This window comes from Macaca mulatta, chromosome 2, assembly GCF_049350105.2.
Source record: "Macaca mulatta isolate MMU2019108-1 chromosome 2, T2T-MMU8v2.0, whole genome shotgun sequence".
In the NCBI taxonomy this organism is placed as follows: Eukaryota; Metazoa; Chordata; class Mammalia; order Primates; family Cercopithecidae; genus Macaca; species Macaca mulatta.
The window spans coordinates 11,069,768-11,086,627 of record NC_133407.1 but is presented as its reverse complement, the minus strand read 5'-3'; the positions used below and the strand labels follow the sequence as shown (position 1 = coordinate 11,086,627).

General features: G+C 41.4%; 2 long non-coding RNA genes across 4 annotated transcripts in view; one reads left to right on the top strand and one right to left on the bottom strand.

Moving 5' to 3' along the window:
- The window catches only part of LOC144338987 (uncharacterized), a 179,042-nt gene that overhangs the window by 47,225 nt on the left and 114,957 nt on the right, over positions 1-16,860 (top strand). The gene's annotated exons all lie outside the window — the stretch shown is intronic.
- The window catches only part of LOC144338984 (uncharacterized), a 202,365-nt gene that overhangs the window by 137,767 nt on the left and 47,738 nt on the right, over positions 1-16,860 (bottom strand). Inside the window, exon 3 of one of the 3 annotated variants that reach the window (XR_013413502.1) lies at positions 804-896. The exons of the other annotated variants lie outside the window; for them this stretch is intronic. This is a non-coding gene — a long non-coding RNA (uncharacterized LOC144338984). The remainder of the gene's footprint in view (positions 1-803; positions 897-16,860) is intronic. 3 annotated transcript variants of the gene reach the window in all.

Here is a 16,860-nt window from a genome sequence, read left to right as displayed (position 1 = left end):
TATGATGAGTGGTGAGGGCTCAGCTGAGGTTGGATGCTGGGACTTTGCAGGGGGCTTGCTCTTGTCCCTCTCCCAGAACTTCTCTGACTGTCCTGAAAGCGACTCAGTGCAGACCCCTGCCCAGTGCTGTGGGATATGGGGATACCTAGATCTTTTCTGCTGCTTTTGCTTAGATCTGGGGAGGCTGATACATTTGTTAATGGTTGCCAAATGGAGAATATTATGAAGATGGAGACCAACTGTTCTTCCTCTCCACCAAAGGAAAAAAATCAAGGTCTGTGGAATATGGAGAGAGGAAGAAGAAATGGAATTCAGTAAAGCAGAAAAATATTGCCCAGCTACATTCAGGAAAACAAACTCCTCATCATAATTTTGTTCTAAAGAACAGCAATTAGGTTATGGGATGACATATTTAATTCTTCAATTGGTTACTTCTGTTATGGGCTTAAGAATAAACGAGCGTAAGCTATAGCTTGAACTATTTAAGCAAATGTCAAGGAAGGCATTTGTGGGACTGCTACAAAGCGGGATAGCATAATGGTTATTATCGTGGCCTTTGGAGCCGTACTGTCTGGGTTTGAATCTTGCCTCTTAATAATTGCATGGCCCTGGGTGAGTCACAGTCCTTTCATGTTTCATTTACTTCATCTCTAAAATGGTGATGACAATATGCCTAACTTATGGGGTTGCAAAAAGCTCTTAGAACAAAACCTGATAAACAATATTCAATAAATATTAGTTATTAGCTGTCATCATTTTTTAGGAAAAACAGATTTCTTGGTGAGTTTCATAGAAGTACTTGCCCTCAGAGTAGAGGATTCCAAGAGCCCTCGGTCCTGTGGTTTTCACACTGCTCTTCAGTGCTCAAGAGTGAAAGAGACATGCTTCTGGGGTTCCTTCGGGGTTAAAAAGGGAGAAAAGGCTGCTGTGGCTCTTATCCATCCCCCAGCTTCAATGGGAAGAATAATGAGCATAAGAATGAAAATAGCTCTGCTCTATCAATTTCACCTACTTTTCAGTTTTCTGTCTGTATCTGGAAAGAAGCTTTCAATATTAAACAAAGAAAACGGAACTGATTTAACAGATGAAGAGACTGAAGGCTAGAAGGAGAAATGACTTCCCCAAAGTCAAATGCTAACTTTTCAGCAGAGCAAGATCTAGCACCCAGGCCTCCTGCCTCCCCTTCCGGGACTGCTTCTACTACAACTCCCTATCAGTTTGGCCCCCACCACAAAATGCCTGGAGACACATGGCCAGCACCCAGGCTGCAGATCACAATTGCATCATCATGTAACATGCCTCCGCTCTAAAGTCTTGATCCCAAAAAGACCTTTCATCATGGAACTGTGGGGAAAGACAGGAATATCCTAAAGTTTTTCCTAATGTATGTATATGGGTGTGTATGTATTCCTAAATGCATGATTGTTTTTATTTCTCAAACAACCTAGCTTATTCACATTTCCTCCAAAGACCTTTTCTAATTCTCCAGGCAATTGGCTATCCCCTCCCAGAGCTTCCTGCAGTGCCTCTTCTGAGCATAATGTTTTAATGATCATTTTTCCTGATGAATAAAATATCCTACTTTCAAGTCAATCATCTTTGACTTCCCAGCGCCAACTTCAGAGAATGGCACTGGGCAGATAATGGATGTGACTACATGTTTTAAATCACCAGCTGATATACAAATGTGAAGAATAATTAGTGTTACTGTTATTATTACAGTGAAGGAGCATCAGATATAACATTTCCTATTTCAATGAGCCACTTACTCATTTAGGTTGGCTAAGAACTTTTGCAAAACTTTGTTTCTTTTTGAGAATAAGGTGTGAGTTCAATGTGCTGCATAGGGTTTAATTTTTAATTGTCACATCAAATGCCTGTAGGGTGGGAGGAGGAGTGCAAAGAGAGTAGAAGAGACTGGTTAAGTGCAAGCACTGTCTGCAAAAAGGTTTCCAGAAGAGCCCCAACCCTGCACACATAAACCGGATACTTTTCTTTCTCGGATACAAGGCCTGTCTGTGAGCCCGGAGAACCTTCTTCCGGTAAGCAGGCTCCACAGCTGACTGATTAGGGGAGACCTTTTAATGAAGGCATTAATAAAAGAAGCTGCAGCTCCAGAGGGCGCCTGCACTAATTAGGATAGTGTCAGCCAGGAGAACACCCACACAGACAGCTCTGTGTCTTTTCTGTAAGGGTAGGGTGCAAGGAGCTGCCAAGTTTTGCTGCCCCGATGCCTTCTCCTCCCCACCTTAGGGGCCTGTTTGTTAATATCTACTTCCTACACACTCAACCCCTGAGAATGTGTATGCCAGTCCCGCCCCAGCCAGGACCTGGGGAGGTGGCACCTTTAAACCATCTGGAACACCTTCCTTCCTGCAGAAAGCATGGCAGTGATGCACATTTCCAAGGAAGACAGAGAGACTGCAGTGCTTGGCACTCCCAGCCTCTCGGTCTCCCTTGGCTTGGCGGTTCCTTCATTCTGCCTTCCTCCCTTCATTCCCTGCCCTTCATTTCCTGACCCTCCACACTGACCAACACGATGTCATCTGCATCAGTCAGTGTTCTCCAGAGGGAAAACTGTATATATGTAGATGGCCTATATGCATATCATGCTTAGGTATATATTCTTTTGGAATAAATAATTTATATTTATTACTTACTTATAATCACATATGTATGAGTTATTTCAAGGAACTAGCTGATGTATCTGTGAGGACTGGCAAGTTTAAAATTTGTAGCGCAGGCTAGCGGGCTGGAAATTCAGGCAGCACTGGATGCTGCAGTCTTGAGGAAGAATTTCTTCTTCCGTGGGAAAGTTCGGTTTTTTGCTCCTATAAACCTTTCAACTGATTAGATAAGATCCATCCAGTTGGAGAGGGTAATCTCTTCTACTTAAAGTCAACTAATGGTATATGTTATCTACAGCTACACAATACCTTCACAGCAACAACTTAGGTTTGTATTTGATTAAATAACTGAGTACAACAACCTAGCCAAGTCGGTGCATAAAACAACCACACCATCCTTTACCTCATTTGAACTTCCCAATTTCTTTAGCTAAGCAGAGAAGTTAGCATCATCTACATTCCACAGATTCCAACACTGAGGCTCTTCTGAGTGGTAATTTGTTCACTTATACACAGCAAGTAAATGTTATTTCTGGATGTCATAATGAAACCAAAGGTTTTGACCATCTTAAATTCTTAAAGTTAGATCATACCACCTTTCTCACATAAAAGTCATTCATTTATGCATTCAATAATTATGTGCTAGGTACTGATTGAGCAACACAGACCTGGGGTTCTGACATTTTGGAGCTGACTCTCCGGTGAGGGAGCCCAACACACTGACATACACACGTGCATGCGTGCGCGCACACACACACACACACACACACACACACAGAACTGCTCATAGCATTTGAAAAGCTTCTTTAAAATGATTGGCAAACTCTGGAAGAAGTAGGATTGTCTTCCATAACAGAGAAGCATGGGACTGAGAAAGCAGCTCAGAAAATGCAGCAATTCTTTTTCAAAGAGAGATGAGACAAGCTCCATAAACTCAATTTCAGCATGTTAAAGAAGAGTCTGAGATCCATGTCTGTGATGGAGGGGGTGGTGAATCAGGAGTCAAAAAAGCGTATGCTGAATTTTTTCCTTTGGCATGAGCAAGTGGTGGGAGCTGGGCTGGAATCAACACGGGGCAGACCAAGGCTTTAGCCGGAAGCAGACTGGTGGCACAGGGCAGCCAGCCAGGCAGACTACCCTTGGCTTCTGCTGCTAGGCTCCATGTGCTAAATCTCAGGAGGAAGAATGAATCAAGGATTACCTCTTTGGCTGATGGAGACATTTTGTTCACTTCACAAAATCAGTAAAGTATTTTATGTGGTTTTCAGCAAATGCAGAATACAGGCATACGTTGTTTTGTTGCACTTTGCTTCACTGCACTTGGCAAATACTGAGTTTTTTACAAATTGAAGGATTGTGGCAACCTTGCATTCACCAATTAAGTCCACTGGTGCCATTTTTCCAACAGCATGTGCTTACTTCATGTCTCTGTGTCCCATTTTGGTAATTCTTGCAATACTTCAAACTTTTTCATTATTATTATATCTGTTATGGTGATCTGTGATCAGTGATCTTTGATGCTAATATAATAATTGTTTGGAGTATCACAAACCACACCATATAAGATGGCAAACTTAATCAATAAATGTGTGTGTTTTGACTGCTGTATGGACTGGCCATTCCCATGTCTCTCTCCCTCTCCTTGGATTTCCCTATATCCTGAGACAATTAGATCAATTAACAACCCTACAATGGCCTCTAGGTGTTCAAGTGAAAGGAAGAGTCACACAAGTCTCATTTTAAATCAAAAGTTAGAAATGATTAATGTTAGTGAGGAAAGCATGTCAAAAGCCAAGATAAGCTGAAAGCTAAGCCTCTTGTGCCAAATTGGCCTCTAGCCAAATTGTGAATGCAAATAAAAAGCTATCGAAGGAAATTAAACATACTGATCCAGTAACAGACAAATGATAAGAAAGCAAAACAGCCTTATTGCTGATATAAACAAGGTTTTAATGGTCTGAATAGAAGACCAAACCAGCCTCAATATCCCCTTAAGCCAAAGCCTAATCCAGAGCAAGGACTTACCTCTCTTCAATTCGATGAAGGCTGAGGAGGTAAGGAAACTACAAAAGAAAAGTTGGAAGCCAGCAAAAGTTGGTTCATGAGGTTTAGTCTCCATAACATAAAAGTGTAAGGCGAAGCAGCCACTGCTGATGGAGAAGTTGCAGCAAGATATCCAGATATGGCAAAGATAACTGATGAAGGTGGCTACACTAACAACACATTTTCAATGTAATGTAACAGCCTTCTATTGAAAGAAGATGGCATCTAGGATTCTCATAGCTTCAGATGAAAAGTCAATGCTCAGCTTCAACGCTTAAAAGGATAGGCTGGCACTCTTGTTTGGGGCTAATGCAGCCGGTGACTTTCAGTTGAAGCCAGTGTTCATTTACCATTCCAGAATCCTAGGGTCCCTAGGAATCATGCTAAATCTACTGTGTTGTGCTGTAGAAATGGAATGACAAAACCTGGATGACAGCACATCTATTTATAACATGGTTTATAGAATATTTTAAGCCCACTGTTGAGACCTCCTGCTCAGATAAAAAAGATTCCTTTCAAAATATTGTTGCTCATCGGCAATGCATTTAGCCGCCCAAGAGCTCTGATGGAGATGTACAAGGAAGTTAATGTTGTCATCCCTGCCAACTCAACATCCATTCTGAAGCCCATGGCCGAAGAGTAATTTCAACTTTTAAGCCTTATTATTTCAGAAATACATTTTGTAAGGCTATAGCTGTCAAAGATAGTGATTCCATTAATGGACCTGGGAAAAGTAAATTGAAAACTTCCTGGAAAGGATTTACCTATTCTAGTGCCATTAAGATTTATGGAAGGAGGTCAAAATGTCAACATTAACAGGAATTTGGAAGAAGTTGATTCCAACCCTAATGGATAATGTTGAGGGGTTCAAGACTTCAGTGGAGAAAGTAACTGCAGATGTGGTGGAAATAGCAAGAGAACTAGAATTAGAAGTGGAGCCTGAAGATGTGACTGAATTGCTGCAATCTTGTGATCAAACATGAATGGATGAGGAGTTGCTTGTTATGGATGAGAAAGTGATTTCTTGAAATAGGATCTACTCTTGGTGAAGATGCTGTGAACATTGTTGAAATGACAACAAAAGATATATAATATTACATAACTTAGTTGATAAAACAGCTGCAGGATTTGAGAGAATTGACTCTGATTTTGAAAGAAGTTTTACTGTGGATAAAACATTATTAAACAACATTGCATGCTAAAGAGAAATCTTTCATGAAAGGAAGAGTCAATCAGTGCAGCAAACTTCATTATTGTCTTATTTTTAAGAAATTGCCACAGCCACTCCAGCTAACCTTCAGCAACCACCACCCTAACCAGTCAGCAGCCATTAACATCGAGACAGGATCCTCCGCCAGTGAAAAAAAAAATTACAGCTCACTAAAGGCTCAGATGATTATTAGCAATTTTTAGCAATAAAGTATTTTTGAATTAAGGTATGACACATACCTTAATTCAAATGTCTAAAATTTTAAAAAATACATTGTTTTTCACACATAACTCTATTGCACACAAAAGTTATGACAATAAACATAACTTTTATATGCACTGGGTAACAAAAAAATTCATGTTATTCCCTTTATTGTGGTGGTCTGGAACAGAACTTGCAATATCCCTGAGGGATGCCTGCACGTGTCTTAATCCTCTATCTAGGCATTCCTTCCCTCCTACCGTCACCGAATCAAAAATGTATTGTCCCCAAACAATAATAGTTTTATAGAATTTCACAACTTATAAAAATGCTTTTGAGTACGTTGTCCCACTTACTCCCTGAAATAAAAGCAATATAAACATTATTAAATTTCTACTTCATAGAAGAAACTGAGGTACAGAAAGGTTAATTGACTTGCCCAGAGTCTTTAGAGCAATATCTTTGAGGGCATTGGACCCCTCAGTATTTCATCTGGTTCCTGCTCAGTCATCAAAACCAAACATCATCAGTATATTAGTTTACTAGGGCTGCCATAGCAACGTTCCACAAACTGGATGGCTTGAACAACAGAAATATTGCCTCACAGTTCTGGAGAATGGAAGTCTGAGATCGAGGTGTGGGCAGGGTTGATTCCCTGTGACGGGTGTGAGGGACAGTCTCTTCTATGCTACTCTCACAGCTTCTGATGGCTTGCAGGTATTATTTGGCATTCCCTGTAGAAGCAGCACCCCAATATTTGTCTTCACATTCACCTAGTGTTCTCTCTGTGTTTGTGTCTGTGTTCACATCTACCCTTTTCATAAAGACATACAATCATATTGGATTAGACACCCACTCTATTTCAGTATGACCTGATCTTAACTAATTGCATCTGCAACAACCCTACTCCAAATAGGTCACATACTGAGTTACTGGGAGTAGATCTTCAACACAGGAATTCAACCCATAACAATCAATGTCTGTTAAATCCATTTTACCCTGGGACGTAGGCAAAGCTAAGATTTTTATTCTCATTTGTAAGATGGGTAAAATCATCCAGGCCCAGGACCACTGAGTAAGTGACAGATCTGTCCCTGACCTCACTCCATCCCACTATTTAACTCTGCAAGTTGTACCTTCAGGCTACCTTGGGACACACGGAACCCCACTGATATCCCTGGCATAAGTTCAGTAAGGGCCAAGTCACAGCCTATGTGCTTGTCAAGAAACTGCTGGCTGAGATAAAATGGCTGAATTAATAAAAGCATCTGACTATGAAGCACTCCTGGAAAGGACTTTAACCTGAAAAGGAATAAGGAATATTGCCAGGTCTGTATTCCATCAGTCTCCAAATACTAGGAAATGGTGCCAGATAGGGGTTGTGAGAAGTTAACTAGATAATGAAAAGGTTATCTGTACTCTTGGGGAACATTAACATTTATTTGTTGCCATAACTACATAGAATTATCAGCAAAGTTGTTGTAATCCAAAATAGGATCAAAATATTTGAATGAGATTATCTCAGACCAGAAAGCCTTCCAAAGTTACCTAGATTTTTCTAAAGGGAACAAGAAATGTTTAGCCTTATCATAAACCCAAATTATGGCATGTCTGGTAGAGAACTGATTTGAGCCATAGCTCAGGCATCCAGAGAGCCCTGGAGAAAGTTTAAGGTTTGCAGCCAGAAAAGATGGATTTAAATCTCACCCTCGTTCTCTCACTTTCTGATTAGCTTGGAGACAACATGGACAGTGGGATGTGCTGGGTCTTTTAGGTCAGCTTTTGTTTTAAGCCCTTTTTTTGTAGTTGTTGACTTGCCAGAGATTTTCGTGGCTGTTGCATTACTTTAATAAATCTAGGATTGAACCAGGCACTTGATTGACCGGCACAAGCATCAGTTGCCAAAAGGCAACTGATTCACATTTCCAGAGGGGTTGCTGGCATTTCCAGAGGGGTTTCTAGCATTTCCAGAGGAGTTTTTAATTAGACAATGGTGTGCCCCCATAGTCTAATAAAACTCGCTCAGAGTAACCCTCTGGACCACTGTCCCTTACGGTGACATACATTGTTCAGGCTACAAAGGTTCTCCTAGGACTTAATCTCACTTGAGCCTCACTTCAATCCTGTCTGTGCACTGGGGAGGACAGAGCTTATTACCAGCCTGGACTGTCATAAAAAGACTAAGTTTCATTAAACAGCTCATTAATTTGAGGGCCAGGACTTAAATCTGGACCCCTGGCCTCCAAGTTCACCACTCCACATTGCCTTCTGGCTTAGAATTATCAGTAGAAATTCCATCGCAGAACCCTGTGCAAGAGGCAGAGCTAATCCCCAAGTGGAGGATTAGTTTGTAAGCCTGTGTTTACTGAGAAACTGTGCTCAGCCCCGCGATCCTCCTGTTCCACTGCCCATCACCCCCAGCAAAGTGTCAGAGCCTTCTCCCCCAGGAGATGGAAACTCAACACTGATTCTCACATAAGCAACAGCCAGTTTCAACATGTCTTTCTCTTTACCAAAAAGACAGAATTTTTTTGCCATTGTATTGAATACAATTGTTCTAAAAATAATACTGAATGGTTAAAGAATGTTAACTCACAATTTTATTTAGCACATTTTACTGAGGGCTATCCTGTATCAAGTCCTATGCTCTATTCTGTGGAAACATCAAATTAATCAGTGACAGACAGTGCTCCCAAGAGGCTCAGAGTCTCGTAGGAAAATAAGTCATACATGGAGATGGCAGGATGTGAGAGGGGAGACGAGGTGCTGATTGGTTGCACAACCAGCCTTGGAATCTGAGAACCTGAGAAGGACTGCAGGGAGGGACCTCTTTTTAATTGTCCTTAGCTGTGATGTTCATTCTATAGACTAAGTCATCCTACTCAAGTATCTGGAGCTGCCTGTCCAAAAGAATTGTTGGCAATGCTCTGTATCTATGTTGTTCAGTATGGTAGCCTTGAATACAGTAACTCAGAAGCTACTGAGCACTTGAAATGTGGCTAGTGCAACTAAAGAAATGAGGCTTTAATTTAATCCTATTTTCATGAATTTTAATTATAGCTAGGGGCTAGTGTATTGGACAGTGCAGGTCTCTGCAGGCAGGAAAATGCCTAGCTCTTCATGACCATGTCATTGTTGGGGGTGCAGCTAGACATGGTTATGGGGAAGGCTCTCCTGCTGCTCTGTTGCCCCTCCAGGACATCTGTCATCACCTGCTTCTCCTGGTTTGTATGCCAAGAGGCTTACACATGTAGGGCTGGGTCCTCCGGAGTGTCACTAAACCAAAGTGATCAGCCAGTCCCTCCCACACCTACATGTGACTACTACTAGCAACGCTCCTTTCTCATTTGGGAGATCAAAGTAATAGAGTCTGGCAAGGTGCAGCTTTGGAAAGGTGCCAGCCTCTATGACAGAGAGGCAGTGAATTGTCCAAAACACCCTAGGGCCTACCTCTCAGGCCGTGTGGCAGCCTGCAGGGCACGTGAACTGGACCTGATGAAATCTGTGATCCGGCCCCAGCTGTGCTGCGAGCTCACTCTGTGACCCAGAGCAGGCTGCTCCTCTTGCTGAGCTCCAGTTCTCTTTTCTGCAAAGTGAGAAGTTGGATTTGCTACTTCTTCAACTAGCTGAAAGCTTCTGCAACTGTCTATTTATTCCCAGACACAGAAATTTAGAGTGAAGAAGGAAGTATCTAGAGATTTATTTTCTGATGTGAAGCACAGGGTAAAACTAATTTAGCAGCAATAAAAAATGGGAATAGTTGAAAATACCTGGTGTTATTGATGGTAAGCAAGTGCTACTAGTGAACTTAACAGTAAGAAAAATAGGCTGAGAAGATTACAAAGGAGAAGAGGAAACTGACAAGAACGAGGATGAAAAGGAAGTGGAGGACAAAAGGCAGGAGTGACAAAAGGGTCAAATAAATAACAAAGAATTATCAGTCATGCAAGTCAGTGAAGGGTAAAGAAGACAGCAGTCAGACCTCCGTGAACTGGAGAGAGTGACTTGATTAGTGAGGAACGGCACATTTTATCCCTGATGCAAAAAAATCCTGACTTCTTTAGTCAGCATCTCAAAGCACAGAGGAGCAAAGCATCTGCAGGAACAACTTCACCTCATTCATTCATTCAGCAAATAGTTATTGAGCACTCCACAGCAGGGGCTGTGAATCTGGCTGAGTATCAGAATCACCTGGGGAGCTTGAGAAATAAAAACCTGATGTCCAGGCCCATTCCCAGAGTCTCTATTTGCATTGGTCTGGGGCGGTGCTCTGTGTCGGTGGGCAGCTAAAAGTCCCCAGCTGATTCTAATGTTCAGTCTCAGCTGAGAACCTCTGGTTTCCTGTGTGCCAGGCATTGTGCAAACCAGGACATGTAAAGGTAAACAAAACAGACAAGGCCCCTGAACCCACCAGAGGCAGGTATTCTCCAACATGATCAAGACCCAGTGAGGTTTGTGGGGTAATAATTATCTCTATACCACAGATGAAGAAAGTGGTATTTAGGTGGTTTATTCCCAAGATCACACAACCTGGAAGTCGTTAGCTGAGGACAGCTTCATCAGTCCGAGTCTCAACATCCAGTGCTCCTTCCCTGACACCATACCCCCTCAGAAAACAGGATACAGAGAAAAGGAACCTTCCAGTGATCCCTCCTCTAGTTTTCAGACACCTGAAAGGTTCAACAGGCTCTGGCCACACCTACAGTTATCAGACCTTTAAATACCCACGGGATGCAGAGAATGACTGAAGGCTGGAGACCCTGGGGACAGACCTACTGTGGATTACAGTAAGAAGACACCTTACTAGAGATACCCAAAAAGAGGAAAGATGCAAAGTTATGGATGCCTAATATTTGCCAGGCACTGTGCTAGGTGCTAAAGACACAAAGATGAAAGTCAGTCCCAATCCTCAAGGGATATGGAGCCTGGAGGAAACACATGCAGTATGACTCAATTGTTAATGTTCTAGAGGAGTTGGCAAGCTTTTTCTATAAGGGTCAGAAAATAAATATATTCTGCTTTAATGGCTACGTGGTCTCTGTCACAACTCCTTGATTCTGCCATTGTAATGCAAAAGAAGCTATAGGCAATACTCAAATGTATGAGCACAGCTATGTTTCAACAACATAGGATTTGTGGAGACTGAAACTTGGATTTTATCTCATTTTTATGTGTTATGAAACACTGTTCTTCATTTGATGTGTTCCAATCATTTAAACATGTAAAAAATCATTCTTAGCTTGCAAGCTGTCCAAAAATTAGATGGTGGATTGGATTTGACCCCTGGTTTGCAGTTTGCTAGCTCCTGTTCTGGAGGTGTCATGCCAGGGAGCTAGGGGAAAAAATGGCCACCCAGATCAGCCTTGTGGGATCAAGGGAGGCTTCTCAAAGGAGATGGCACTTTAACTTCTCCCAGTTCACCTGGATGCCCTACAGACAGTGCTCATTTTCCTACTTTGAACGTGACCTGTGAACAGGCTCCAGTGAATTCTCTGGATATTCTTTAAAGGAGGAAACAAAATCAGATTTTAAAAAATGTTTCTCGAATATTTTAACAATCACCAGATGCCCCTCTGCATTGGAATACAGAGCTTAGAAGTTCTCCTCTGACGTAAGATCCCTCCTTTGTTAGAAGTTAGGGAAGACTACAATGGAAAATAACATTTATTGAGCTTGTATGTTTCTGGATGAGTCAGAGACTTTTTACTTGAGTTTTCTCATTTAATCCTCACGATTGGCCTGCATGTTAATATTACTATCTCCATTTTACAGATGATAAAAATGAAGCTTAGAGATATACATATTCTCAAAGCCACAAAGTTAGTACATGGTAGAGTTGAGACTTGTATTCAGGCTATGGGGTTTTAAGGTACAATTTCCCTTATTATTCTTCCTTTCCTTGTAAAGCAATTATATCTTATGAACAAGGAGGTTTTTAAACAGAATTAAAATAGCACAAAAATTTTTAGCAAAACTAATTACAAGGGCATGGTGGTGGGCGCCTGTAGTCCCAGCTACTTGGGAGGCTGAGGCAGGAGAATGTTGTAAATCCAGGAGACGGAGGTTGCAGTGAGCGGAGATCGTGCCACTGCACTCCAGCCTGGGTGAGAGTGCGAGACTCCATCTCAAAAAACAAAAACAAAAACAAAACAAAACAAAACAAAACAAAAACTAATTACGAATAATGAACCGGGAAAATACCTTGGAAAACTAGCTTCCAATTAAAATGCATCTGGAAAATATCACCCATCAGCCTTACTTGCTCACCTGCCTGGATCAAAGTTTCTTTCAATTAAAGAAAGGGGTTGGTAGGAAGAGCAACAGCTTTTTAGAAAGCCAGTCTTCGTGAGGGCTTTGAATATTATGGAAGTCTGAAAGACTTATATTTCTGAGGATAATTCTTTTTCTTTTTTTTTTTTTTTTTGAGACGGAATCTAGCTCTGTCACCCAGGCTGGAGTGCAGTGGTCGGATCTCAGCTCACTGCAAGCTCCGCCTCCCGGGTTCCCGCCATTCGCCTGCCTCAGCCTCCCGAGTAGCTGGGACTACAGGTGCCTGCCACCGCGCCTGGCTAGTTTTTTGTATTTTTAGTGGAGACGGGGTTTCACCGTGTTAGCCAGGATGGTCTCGATCTCCTGACCTTGTGATCCACCCGTCTCGGCCTCCCAAAGTGCTGGGATTACAGGCGTGAGCCACCGCGCCCGGCCTCTGAGGATAATTCTTATAGGGCAGTTTGAGAATCAAAACCCTTACATAAAAGAGTTCTGTTACAGTAATAAATAAAATTCACATATTACTTCTTTAATACTCTATGTAAGCTTCTTCTTTTTATTTATTTATTTATTTTGTTTTTTTGAGACGGAGTCTCACTCTGTCACCTAGGCCGGAGTGCAGTGATGCAATCTCAGCTCACTGCAACCCCTGCCTCCCGAGTTCAAGTGATTCTCCTGCTTCAGCCTCCTGAGTAGCTGGGATTACAGGCGTGCACCCAGCTAAGTTTTTGTATTTTTAGTAGAGATGGGGTTTCACCATATTGGCCAGACTGGTCTCAAACTCCTGACCTCATGATCTTCCTGCCTCATCCTCCCAAAGTGCTGGGATTACAGGCGTGAGCCACTGCTCCCGGCCTCTATGTAAGCTTCTTATGCAGAGAGGGGGCAGGTAATGTTGCTTTCGGTTTTGAGACTGGTTTTTGTTTTTTAATTGTCAAGACCAGTCTGCATCATATGTTCCTTTTTCCTAAAATTAGAGCCTCTTGAAACCTGCTAGAAAATTCAGGGAAGAGAAATAAACCCTAAAATAATGCTAACCCTAAAAATAAACCTTAGAAATCTCTCAGTTATATGCAATGGCTCAGGCCTTTGTCAGACCTCAGATTTGTGTGGGAAACATTTGTTGCTTACCTCCTTGGTATCCATTTCCAAGTCTTCTGGATACAGCTCTACTCTTCTTTAGGGATTCAGCCCTTCCTCACCTCCAATCTGTGCATTTTGGGGTGAAACACATGACCCAAACAGAAGCCAATCATGTATGCATCCACTGCATGCAAATGGGCACGGGTCTTAATCTACCCCACTTTGCTGGTACAGTAGTGCTGGGGGGAAAAAAGATACCTCTTTTCTACTTGATTGTTATCTGACAACCATATTGCTACTTTATGGAGAAAGTCTGCCTAGGAATGGCGTTAAAATAGGAAAGGGAAGAGAGAAATGAAGAAAAATATTTTTGTGACATTCGTGAGCCTTCGATCAAATCACATTTGTTAGATAAGTCAACAAATTCTATTTTTGCCTAAATTTGATTTTTCTGTTTTTCTGTTGCTTACAACCAAAAGCATCCTACCTGAAACTGTAATTATGCCCCTCTAATCTAGTCCCAGTAACAAAGTCACTGTCTTGATCTCCGTTTCATGTCTCTGACCTCATCACTCAGAGAGTGTCCTGGTCCTTCTGTTGCTGAGAGGCCTTACCTTGTGACCGACTTCACCTCATCCCTACCCTGGAGATTGGACATTCACTAGTACCTGCTCCAGACCAAAGAGCGAAAAAGACCAAAAAAGACCACCTTTACCCCGTTTTGTTTTACATTTATTACATAAGAAACATATTAATAATAGAACATTTATTTAATACATGACAGGCTGGAGAAAAATATTTATTATTTATAATCTTTCTTGATATGAAACGTATAGATCCAGGTTGCTGGAGGATCTTTTGTTTACTGAGAGTAGACAAAGTCCTTCATCCTCACTTTAATGGTCTTAGACCTATTTAAAGTTAGTATTGATGAGTGGGAGAGGATTGGCAATCAGGGAATTGCCCTAAGAAGAGGAGAGATTAAGAGGGCCCAGAGACTAATTACTCCAGGGAGGCAGGAGATGGCAGCCAGGAGGCTGAGTGGAAGAAGGTGCAAAGCTGTGATGTAGAAACAGGTATGGAAAAAGCATCCTCTCACGGGAGAATTTGAGATGAGGGCCTGTGCACTGTGAAACGTCAGTCTTCTCCTCTGCCTCCGCTGTGAATTCTGCAGTATTCTACATTGCTCATTACTCCTTAAGAATGAAGTCAATTTGGAGGGAGCTTAAAGAAAGAGAACAGGGAAGCAGGAGCGAGCAGCAAGCATAAATTTACATGTATCAGGCATTTTGGCTTAAAAGGACTTGGGATGCAGATGCTGGTGGGTAGAGGAATGGATAATCCCCTTTACAGTAATTTTGTTTATATCGCAGCTGAAATGAAGCCACAATATTGACAGGAAGCGGAGTCTGGCAACCACAAGTTTCCAAAGTGCACATCTGCACTGGGGTCTGGAGATTTCTGGAAGGGAATCAGTCTGTGTCCTTTTTGCAGGTCTGTGTCCTTGTACGTATTTGCATCTACTAATTTACATATTAAGTTTTAAAATTGTCATTAAATCTACTCCTATCATATAATATTCAATACCTTCACAATATCCACTATAAAGCCACACAAAAATTTATTTAACCAATATATTTTGCTTGGCATTACGGCTGTTTATATGAGTTACTGAAGTAAACCACACTGAGATGTTGTAGACAGGTTCTTGCACATTTTCCTGATGAAAAATTCCTAAGAGTAAAATCTATAGGTCACAGCAATCACATTACTGGGTATATACTCAGAAGACTATCCATCATTTTACCATAAAGAAACGTGCATGTGAATATTCATTGCAGTACTATTCACAATAGCACAGACACGGAATCAGTCTAAATGCCCATCAATGACAGACTGGATAAAGAAAACGTGGTACATATATGCCATGAAATATTATGCAGCCATAAAAATCGACAAGATCATGGCTTTTGCAGGAACATGGATGGAGCTGGAAACTATTATCCTTAGAAAACTAATGCAGGAACAGAAAACTAAATGCCACATGTTCTCGCTTATAAGTGGGAGCCAAATGATGAGAACTCATGGACACAAAGAGGGAAACAGCAGACGTGGGGCCTACGGGAGGGTAGAGTGGAAGCAGGGAGAGGATCAGGAAAAATAATGACTTGGTACTAGGTTTAGTACCTGGGTGATGAAATAATCTGTGCAACAAACAGATTATTTTTGTTTACAAAAATAATGTCACAAGTTTACCTATGTGACAAGCCCGCGCATGTATCTCCGAACCTAAAATAAAAGTTAAAAAAAAAAAAAAAAGCCAATAACTATGGGTCAGAAAGAATGAGTCTTATGTGTTAAGGCAATCTATCCTGTGTGTCTATTTTCACTTTGTAGTTATATGATATAAATATATACACACACACACCCCTATACATACACACATATATATACCACAGTAAATTTGCATATATTATGTTATATGTATAATTTAATACATATAATTACATGGGAAATTATGTGTGTGTATGTGTGTGTGTGTGTGTGTGTGTATACGTGTGTATATATATGAAAAGTATAGGTCCAGGTAACTGGAGGATCTTTTGTTTGCTGAGGGTAGACAAAATCTTTCATCCTCACTATAATGGCCTTAGACCATTTAAAGTTGCTGTTAATAAGTGGGAAAGAACTGGCAAACAAGGAATTGCTCTAAGAAGAGGAGAGATTAACAGGTCCAGAGAATAATGGCTCCAGGGAGGCAGGAGACGGTGGCCAGGAGGCTGTGTGGGAGAAGGTGCAAAGCTGTGATGTAGAAATGGGTATGGGCGAAGCATTCTCTCACGGAAGGAGCTATATGTGTGTACATATGTGTGTGTGTGTATATATATCACATACACATATAGAATTTCCTCTCTAAGCAAGGACTCGGTAGTTGTTTGTAAAGTTAAAGGCCGTAATTGAGTCAAAGGCTGCTTACATTGTACATTTGCTCTGAGGAAAGCTTCATATCCAGGGTACAAAGGCCCTGATTTTCTCACAGAAGGTCCCCCTACAGATTAGAAAGAGTGCTCAGACTAAAGTAACTTTCTTCACCAGGAGTCTCAAAGATGAGAAAATAATATTGGAACCCCAGGATCCTGGTACAAATTCCATAAAGCCCTTTATTCTCTCCCTTCTTCAAATTCCCCTGTATAAAGATCCATTGACTCCAATCTGCACACAGAAAAAGAACTCAACTTTGAATCACATCCAAAGTCTTCAAAGTAGTAAAGGATAAGAATGGAAAATCACCTTTTCGTAAGCCCCAGTATAATAATTGATGCAGTCGAGGATCGTCAAAGAAAGCTAAAACGATGAAGTGAAAAGCTGTGGGGAACAGGATATTCTCATGGTGACAAAATATCACCACACAAACGACAAATTTAA